Genomic DNA, 10703 nt, shown 5'->3' on the forward strand with positions numbered 1-10703 from the left:
AAATACTACCGATGCTGGAAATCTGAAATAAAAACAGAAAACACTGGATAACTCAATGGGAATTCTCCGGCCTTCCAGCCACATGTTTCTCAATGGCAGGAGGTAGCGCACGGTTCACTGGCGGCAGGATTCTCTGGTCATGCCGCTGTCATGGGATTTCCTATTAAAACCACCCCATGCTGCCCAGAAACCCGTGGGAGAGGGTGCGTTGCCAGCAGGACTGGAGAATTCCATCACTGTGAACAGCCAGACAATTCTCTCCAGCAGGTCTGGCAGCATCTGTGGGGAGAGAAACACAATTAATGTTTCCAATCCGTATAACCCTTCTGCAGAAAAATAAACAAATGTTTATAAAGTAAAAGTTGCAGGAACTGTCAATCATCTTTCAAAATTCTACTAGTGGACACTTTAATATTTATACTAGTGTGCCAACTTTTTATGATGGCTAATTATCAGAACTAATATTATAATCAAAGCAATGTTCCCATTACAAAAGTCAGAATCAATCAAGCATTTATTGTTTTGCACATAAAATATATTTAATTGATTTCATTTACTGTTGTCTAAGCTGGTAAAAATTGAATGATATCAACAGCTGCTAAGGTAAAATCAATCAAATGAATTCAAAGAAACATTAGCATTCACACAGCACCTTTCAAGATCTCAGAATGTCTCAAACCACTTTCCAACCAATTAAGTTCTTTTGAAGGAAACATAGTAGTCAATTTACACACAGCAAGCTCCACAAACTCCAATTGTGATAATGGCCAGATAATCTAATTTTCAGCTATGTTGATTAACATTAGCCAGGACACCAAGTTTAATTCCCCTACTCTTCAAAATGGTGGGTTATTTTAGATCTAACCCTAACTCTCACCCTGAGAGAGCAGATCAGAATTCAGTTCAACTTCTTATCTGAAAGATAGCACTGCTGACAGTGCAGCATCCTCTCAGCTTACTGTCAGCATGGATTCGGAGCTCACATCTCTGGAATACAGCTGGAACCTACAACTTTTTCGCCCACAGGCAAGAATGCTACCAACTGAGTCACAGTTGTTGGACCGCTAAAATCGCACAATTTTAATTCATCACAGCTCAGAACTGCTTCAGGGATTTTTACAAATTGTAAGCTATAAAACAACTAGTTTGGATTTGAGCGTGCTGCTTTTATATATATGTATAAAATTTCAAAATGGGGAATGGGGGTTGACATTTTGGCTGATCATGTGTCTTTGCCAAAATAATGGAAAACCCCTTTGAGAACAAGTGGGGTCATATTTTTTGCTGTCTGTCTTGTAATAAAAACAAAATGCTTGAGACATTCAGCAGATCAGGTAGTCTGCTATTTACCCTGACGAGCCAGCCAAATTGTACATATTTGCTTAATAAAACCCATAAGTTTAAAATGGACTGATAAAATTAAACCTGCTCTAATCTCTTAGAGCTTCTTTCAAATGCATATAAGATACTAACATAGAACTAAAATTAGCAATGTTTAATTAGTTGTTTACACTGTATTTAATTGGTTTCTTTGTCAATTTTAATTTATTAGTTGAAATACTAGTGTTCCCAGTTTCCATGCGTGGGTTTTCTTTCATTTCAACCAATTCTGGGTCCATACAGCACATATTTCAACCAACAGATTAAAATTAGCAAAAAAACCAATGAAATACAGTGGGGTCCTTTCAAAATTAATTAAATCAATTAACAGCATCCAGCTGTGCCTAGCCAACCTCGTACTGAACATACAGCTTGAATTAGGCCCAGAATGAATGAATGAATTAGACATTTAGAGTTGTAATTTCAGTGTGGAGATGCCACAGGATAAAATTGGGCATGAGAGTCGTGATTTTAAAATACCCTCCATATAAACTTCTGTCTTCTCTGCTTCATATTTGCAAATTCCCAGTAAGGAGTCTTCCCTTTTAAAAAAATATAGCACATTGTTAAAATTATATTTCTAACATCTTTTCTCTTCTCAGTTACAAATGGAGATTGCAGGATTGTCATTTTGTGTATAACTGTTCTCCTTAACATATTTCAACTACAAATAAAGTCAATTTTCTTTTGCAAATGGAATTATTCCACTCCACCTTCAGTGTCTTGTTTTTGGTGTATCACTTTGATGTACACCATCTTGTGAGGCCAAGTGTCAAATGGGTCCATATTTAGCTTATTAATCATATGCAAATGTACAGTAATTATGCCTTTTTTCCTGTCTCCCCTTAGCCCCCACCCACCCCCTAATAAAATACTTAATCAAAACTGGAGGTAAATCCACTTGGAGTTGAAATTCCTGGTACTGTATTGTGTATGTGATTCTTTTACCTCTGTAAATGAGGCTGTCAGCATAATTCAGAATAAACCTGTTTATCATACTTCACTGAATATTGAGGTGAGTGAAGAGAACTATGTAAAAGCAGCAGATCTTTCCTCTCATTACAGCTGCAGCTATACCCAGGAGACATTATTAGTGTTCATGGTTCTTGTAAAGGATATTGCACATCGGAATCCGATTACTCACTCACAGCAGTAGCAGAGAAGAAACTCTTATTTGCCAACTGTTAACAGATTAATGTGAGGCTTTGCAGGCAAATCAGCAAATAAATCATAAAAATATTATTTTCAGTTAAGATTATTTTAGTCATGCTTGGAAATGAAATTAATTTGCAATGAATATAAAATAATTTATATGCCCTGTCATAAGAATGTAACAGAACTGGCAAACTCCTCTGTGGATTGGTTGGCGGCTTAAACAAAACCTGCCTGATAATTGCTAAAAATGAAGGTCTTGTTGGATCTAATAGCCTTTGCCTTTTTATGTATTCTATGCTCCTCACTACTCTTCACTTGCTGTATTCTTGCTGTGATAAATCCACCACAAATCCCGCCCTCACCCTCTCCCAGCACCATCTGATCAATGACTGAAATTTAATTATCCATCTTGCACACAGATCAAAAACCTCAGTGCTTTAAAAAACGCATCCTTTAAAAAAACTAAACATTTACAAATAATTATTGTTAACGTTAAAATTCTCTTGTTTTTCAATTTTTACTGATATTTCCATACTTTGTTTTCTCTTTTTCAGTAGATTCCATCGGGAGTAGACGTTTGAATTAGTCACTGAGATGTAGCTTAATTAATATCAATGGCGCTACAGGCATTAACCTAATAATATTTCAGCATCAACTATGTAGGGTCAATTTTCCTGGATGCGGCCCGTGTGGGTGCAATACCTATTCACTAAAAAATCTTTATACTTTTACAAATTTATTTTAAGTATGCTCATGGTCTTCTCTGCACTGCTGGGTAAATTTCCAGTATGTTAAGTCCTTACTACCAATATTTGTGTCAAAATGTAGTTGTTGTACATGGTCAATTTTATCAGTGTGCGGTCCCTTTAAATGTTATTGTTCAGCTACACATGCATCTGAATTAGCGTGGAACAAAGCCTACACGGTACCTTCCACGTTCCTGCCCAGCCTCTCACCTGTGCAGTTTAGCAGGAACATTGCTAATAATTCCCAGCATCCTAGTTAACCTCTGCAGTGCCACCTCTAGACTTAGTGTATTTTTTAATAATGGAATACACAAGACTGCGCACAATATTCTAACTGTAGTCTAGTCAATGTTTATACTAATTTAGCATGACTTTACTCTTTCCCTGATTTATAAAACCCAGAATGCAGAAGGCTTTTATTTTGACTTTGTCTACATTTTATCTTCATCCATTCTTTGAATATGGACATCACTGGCAAGGCCAACATTTACTGCCCACCCATAAATGCCCTGAGATGATGGTAACACTCATTCTTCTTGAAGCATCTATTCTGATTCGCTTGTTATACCACTTCAGAGGGCAATTAAGAGTCAACCATGATTGTGTGTGATTGAACTTTCATGTAGATCAACCTGGGTTCACCACTGGGGTTTGTTACTATGTTACTGTTGGGCTAGGGTGTTGTTACTGTGGGGGTTGTACTATGTTGTTGGGTTAGGGTGTTTACCTGTTATAAGAGTTATCATGGCACATTCCAGTGGGGTCCCGCCTCCGGTGGCGAGGTATAAGACCCCCTGCTCCGGCAGGACCCCTTCAGTCTGAACTGGTGTATTCGTGTTAGTAGTTCCATTGTTACTTTATTAAAGCCTTCAATACCGAAGCCTTGGTTCCATGTGCTTATTGACGCGCATCAATTTAATAAAGTAAACAGAAAACTCACAACTGTACGACAAGAAGAAAAAAACAGAGAGTATGGAACAGATTCTAAAACCGGATCGTCTGACACTGGACCCACGTGCGGTCGGTGCAGCTAACACATTCGACCATTGGTGGAAGTGCTTTGAGGACTACCTGGCAGCCTCGGTAGCTATCACTACAGACAGTGATAGACTCCAGGTCCTCCACGCAAGGGTAAGCGACACGATTTACCTAGCCATTCGTGCAGCTCCCACTTACCAGGGTGCCGTCGAGCTCCTAAAGAAAAGGTACACTATGCCACCCAACGAGATGCATGCTCGTTACCTCCTCGCTACACGACGTCGGCAGTCGGGCGAAACCATGGAGGATTATGCCAATGAGCTCCTGCAGCTTGCCAGGGGTTGCGACTGTAAGGACGTCTCCGCCGAACAGTATATGTACGACCTCGCCCGAGACGCGTTCGTAGCAGGGGTAGGGTCCTCGTACATCAGGCTTAAATTGCTAGAAAAGGGGAAACTCAACTTGACCCAGGCAATGGAGATGGCCGTGAGGTTGGGGGCGGCGTCGAAGAGCTTGGCGCTGTACCCCGAGGACCACGTGCAGTCAACGTGGTTGGAGCAAGCTCAGCTCCCTCCTCGCCCCGCTAACCCGCGCTCCCAGATCGATTCGACGACGGCGGCAGCTCCAGGTGGCCAGCAATGCTATTTTTGTGGAGGGGCCAAGCATCCACGGCAACAGTGTCCGGCAAGAACGGCAATCTGCAGCCAGTGCGGTAAAAAAGGCCACTACGGCAAAATCTGCAGGTCCAAGCCTAAAAACGGCAGTGTAGCTTGGTCTAAGTCTAAAAACGGCAGTGCAGCTTGGTCTAAGTCTAAAAACGGCAGTGCAGCTTGTAACCCTCCAGAACGGAGACAATCTCCTTCGGCATCGCAATACCCACGAGGTCCGACCACGTGCGATCCCAGGACGGCGCCATCGTGGCTGACGGAGGAGGAGGAAGACCACCAGGAGTCGCTGCGCTTGGCGCCCTCGGCCACATGCGATTCATGGGGGCGGCCATCATGGTCCACGACGACTAGGAGCGACCAGCAGGGGTCCTCAGCGTCCACATCGGCAGCATGCAGCAGCGACCAGCAGGGGTCCTCAGCATCCACATCGGCAGCATGCAGTGGCGCCCAGGGGCCAACGGTGGCGTCGATCTCTCTGGATCAGACCAGGCATTACAGACTGGAACATTCTATGATGGAGGTAAAGGTTAGTGGCAGAACTGTGAATTGTCTGTTTGACAGCGGAAGCACCGAAAGTTTCATACACCCTGAAACTGCTAAAAGGTGTGGACTCCGGATTCTCCCTGTCAAACAGACAATTTCCATGGCATCACGGTCCCGGTCTGTACCGATCCAAGGACGATGTATGGTAACTCTTGAGGTACAGGGCACAATTTACGAGCAATACAGGCTCCTTGTGTTACCTCACCTTTGCGCGCCAATTCTCCTCGGACTAAACTTTATGGCCCACATGAGGAGTGTGATCCTACAGTACGGTGGGCCACTCCCTTCACTGGCAGTAGGGAATCAGCCGCAGCCTCCAAATTGCCCAAAGCGCCCCGCATGCAATCTATCCACCCTGAAAATTACTACACCATCCCTTTTTAAAAATCTGGTTCCTGGCTGCAAGCCCATCGCTACTAAAAGTAGGCGTTACAACGCTGAGGACCGGATCTTTATTAGATCTGAGGTTCAGCGGCTCCTCAAGGAAGGGATCATACAGGCCAGTGCTAGTCCGTGGAGAGCGCAGGTCGTGGTAGTCAAAAGCGGGAACAAACCTCGGATGGTCATCGACTATAGTCAGACCATTAATAGATACACGCAGCTGGATGCGTATCCTCTCCCGCGCATTTCTGATATGGTCAATCAGATTGCGCAGTACCGAGTGTTTTCTACCATAGACCTTAAGTCCGCCTACCATCAACTCCCCATCCGCCCAGAGGACCGACAAGATACGGCTTTTGAGGCGGATGGTCGTCTATACCAATTCCTCAGGGTTCCATTTGGTGTCACCAATGGGGCCTCGGTCTTCCAGCGTGCTATGGACCGAATGGTGGACCAGAACGGGTTGCGGGCTACCTTCCCGTACCTGGATAACGTCACCATCTGCGGCCATGACCAGCAGGACCACGACACTAATCTCCAACACTTTCTGCGCACTGCATCTCGCCTGAACCTGACCTATAACAGGGAGAAGTGCGTATTCCGTACGCGTAGGTTAGCCATCCTCGGATACGTGGTGGGAAACGGGGTCATTGGCCCTGATCCAGACCGTATGCGCCCACTCACTGAACTTCCCTTGCCCGCTAGCATGAAAGCACTGAGGAGATGCCTCGGGTTTTTTTCGTATTATGCACAGTGGGTCCCCAACTACGTGGACAAAGCTCGTCCGCTCATTAAGTCCACGACCTTTCCACTTACGCCGGAGGCCCAATTGGCCTTCAAGGTTTTGAAGAGCGACATCTCGAAAGCCACGATGCACGCGGTGGATGAATCCATCCCTTTCCAGGTGGAGAGTGATGCATCTGACTTCGCCCTAGCCGCCACACTAAACCAGGCAGGCAGGCCCGTCGCGTTCTTTTCCCGCACCCTTCAAGGCCCAGAAATTCGGCACTCAGCGGTGGAGAAGGAGGCTCAGGCCATTGTGGAGGCAGTCAGACACTGGCGCCATTACCTGGCAGGGAAGCGGTTCACCCTGATCACGGATCAACGATCCGTGGCGTTTATGTTCAGTAACACGCAGAGGGGCAAGATCAAGAACGATAAGATCTTGCGGTGGAGAATTGAGCTCTCCACCTATAATTACGATATTATGTATCGTCCAGGGACGCTCAATGAGCCCTCGGATGCCCTCTCGCGCGGAACATGCGCCATCATGCAGGAGGACCGCTTGAAAGCTCTCCACAATGATCTGTGTCATCCTGGAGTCACCAGACTCTACCACTTCGTCAAAGCCCGCAACCTGCCTTACTCGGTGGAGGATGTCAGGTCAGTGACTAGAAGCTGTCGGATTTGCGCAGAATGCAAACCACACTTTTATCGACCAGACCGGGCACAATTGGTCAAGGCCACTCGCCCTTTTGAGAGGCTGAGTGTGGATTTTAAGGGCCCCCTTCCCTCAACGGACCGGAATGTCTATTTTCTCAACATAATAGACGAGTATTCCCGGTTTCCGTTTGTTTTCCCCTGTGCGGACACGTCAACTGCCACCGTCATTAAGGTTTTCAGTGAACTTTTTACCCTGTTCGGGTACCCCTGCTACATTCATAGCGACAGGGGCTCGTCGTTCATGAGCAACGACTTGAGGCAATTCCTGCTCTCATTCGGGATTGCCTCTAGTAGAACCACGAGCTACAACCCTAGGGGTAACGGACAGGTGGAAAGGGAGAATGCTACAGTCTGGAAGGCTGTCCTACTGGCACTGAAATCCAGGGGCCTTCCAGTCTCCCGTTGGCAGGAGGTCCTTCCAAATGCGCTCCATTCTATCCGCTCCCTCCTGTGTACGGCAACCAATGCTACTCCCCACGAGAGGATGTTCTCATTCCCTCGGAAGTCGTCCTCGGGGACCTCATTGCCAGCCTGGTTGACGTACCCAGGACCCGTCCTTCTGCGGCGCCATGTGAGGGCTCGCAAGTCCGACCCCTTGGTCGAACCGGTCCAACTCCTCCACGCCAACCCTCAGTATGCCTATGTGGCATATCCTGACGGGCGAGAGGACACTGTCTCCATTAGAGACCTGGCGCCCGCAGGGGACGTAGCAACTCCTGTCGCTCCTATTCCCCCAGTCACGAATCCACTACTCCTCATTGCTTCCCCAGACGTGGCGCGGTCAGCACCGGGACCAGTGCACAACACTTTTACTCCCATGTACAGCTTGCCTGAGACTTGGAGATCGGCGCCACCATCATCATCACCACCACCACTACGACCAAACGTTCCAGGATCCCCTGCACCATCGCCTCACCAGGGCCGGCCGGCCCGGGAGTCCTTGAGGGGACAGCCAGACGTTGCTTTGGAAAGAGCGCCACCACAAGCACCTGCTCCGGTTTCGCAACCGGTGTTGAGGAGATCGGCACCTGCTCCGGTTTCGCAACCGGTGTTGAGGAGATCGGCACCTGCCCCGGTTTCGCAACCGGTGTTGAGGAGATCGCAGCGTCGGTGCGGTCCTCCAGACCGTCTGGACTTGTGAATCCTGTGATTTTTCTGTTATTGTCTGTTTATATGACCTGTTTTTCGTCCACCCCGCCACCTTTTGTTCTTAAAGGAGGGGTGAATGTGGTGAACCATCGTTGGTTCACCACTGGGGTTTGTTACTATGTTACTGTTGGGCTAGGGTATTGTTACTGTGGGGGTTGTACTATGTTGTTGGGTTAGGGTGTTTACCTGTTATAAGAGTTATCATGGCACATTCCAGTGGGGTCCCGCCTCCGGTGGCGAGGTATAAGACCCCCTGCTCCGGCAGGACCCCTTCAGTCTGAACTGGTGTATTCGTGTTAGTAGTTCCATTGTTACTTTATTAAAGCCTTCAATACCGAAGCCTTGGTTCCATGTGCTTATTGACGCGCATCAGTAAGGAAGAACAGCAGCTCTCTTTCCCTAAAGGATACTGGGGAACCAGCTGGTTGTTTATAAGGATCTGACAGCTCCATGGTCACTTTCACTGAGTTCATTATTCCCTGAATTTTAAACTGAATTCAAATTTCCACACTGCCTTGATAGGACTTTCTTCGCATTTGCTGATCCTGCAGCAATCCTGCTCTGCCACCATACCTCTGAAGTATGTAGATGAACAGGGACACCTAGGGGTTCAAATACATAAATTCCTTAAAATTGCACTCGTTCTTCAACACCCTTTCCGTTGAATGTGAACTATCCTTCTCATTTTTCCTTCCAAAAACTATTATCTTAGCTATATATAATAAATTGCATCTTTCACCTGTTTTCCTTTTGTTATTTATGTCAATTTATGTTTGCCCAACGTCCTTTCTTTTAGGTCATCAGCAAGTTTTTTTAAAACATTTTATTCTTAAAAATGATTTATTACTTAAAATTCAAAACTTACAGTCCCCATGATTCACAGTGGGTGCATTAATGCAAATGTGATTTGCCCACTTACACAATGGCAGGTGACACGATAGCAGTGTCACGTCATTCATCATCATCTGCAGCTCACTGAATGAACCTTTTTTCTGATAGACCAGACCTGAACATGGGCAGCAGTGGTTAGCACTGCTGCCTCACAGCGCCAGGGACCCAGGTTTGATTCCTGGCTTGGGTCACTGTCTATGTGGAGTCTGCCCGTTTCTGCGTGGGTTTCCTCCAGGTTCTCTGGTTTCCTCCCACAGTCCAAAGATGTGTGGGTTAGGTGGATTGGTCATGCAAAATGCCCCTTAGTGTCACAGGGACTAGCTAGGGTAAATGCATGGGGTTATGGGGATAGGGTCAGGGTGGGATTGTGGTCGGTGCAGGCTCAATGGGCTGAATGGCCTCCTTCTGCTCTGTATGATTCTATGAAATGCCAGGAACATCAACCACATACTGGCTGCAGTCATCAGGAAACAGAAGATGCAGGGAACAAAACAACTATTAAACAACATTATAAAACAGAGTATGACAGTGAGCCACATTATGTGACCAAACATTTGGTCAAAGAGGTAGGTTTTAAGGAGTGACTAGAAGGAGGAAAGCCAGGTACTGCAGTGTAGGGAGGGAATGCTAGAGCTTGTCGCCACCAATAACAGAACTATTATAATTGGGAATGGACCAGAGGCCAGAATCAGAGGAACACAAATATTTCAGAGGGTTGAGGGGCTGGAGGAGATTACAGAGGCAGGGAGGGACAAGGCCATGGAGGAATTTGAAAACAAGAAAGAGAATTTTAAAATCAAAACATTGCTTGACTGGGAGCCAATGAAGGTCAGCAAGCACAGGGGTAATAGGGGAATGGGATTTGCTGCAAATTAAGACACAGGCAGCATAGCTTTGGATAACCTCAGGTTTACAGAGGGCAGAATGTGAGAGATTAACCGAGCATATTTTTTCTTCTATTCTTTCATGGGATGTGGGCAATGCTGACAAGGTTAGCAATGTTGCCCAACCCTAATTGCTTTTGAACTGAATGGGTTGCTAGGCCATTGCAGAGAGCAATTAAGAGGTTTAGCAGATGAGAGTAGGACTCGATAGTGTTTTAAGTGGTTGAGCCAGATCTGGTGGTAGATGGCTAAACCAATTGTCCACCATATCCTTTCAAGTTTGCCTCCCTTGAACTTAAGGGAGCAGTGATGTACCAAGGAAAATGACCAGGGTGAGAGAGACTTGCTTAAGTTTAAAGGCCCTTTTGAACACAACCTCTGCTGTGGGAAGGCAGGGGTGGGATAGACTGAGGCCCGCTGACTCCAGAAGCAAATGGTAGGTAGCCACGAGGATGGGTGAGTGCTAAGGCGGTTAATTTAAAGGC

This window comes from Mustelus asterias, chromosome 10 (assembly GCF_964213995.1).
Source record: "Mustelus asterias chromosome 10, sMusAst1.hap1.1, whole genome shotgun sequence".
Classification (NCBI taxonomy): domain Eukaryota; kingdom Metazoa; phylum Chordata; class Chondrichthyes; order Carcharhiniformes; family Triakidae; genus Mustelus; species Mustelus asterias.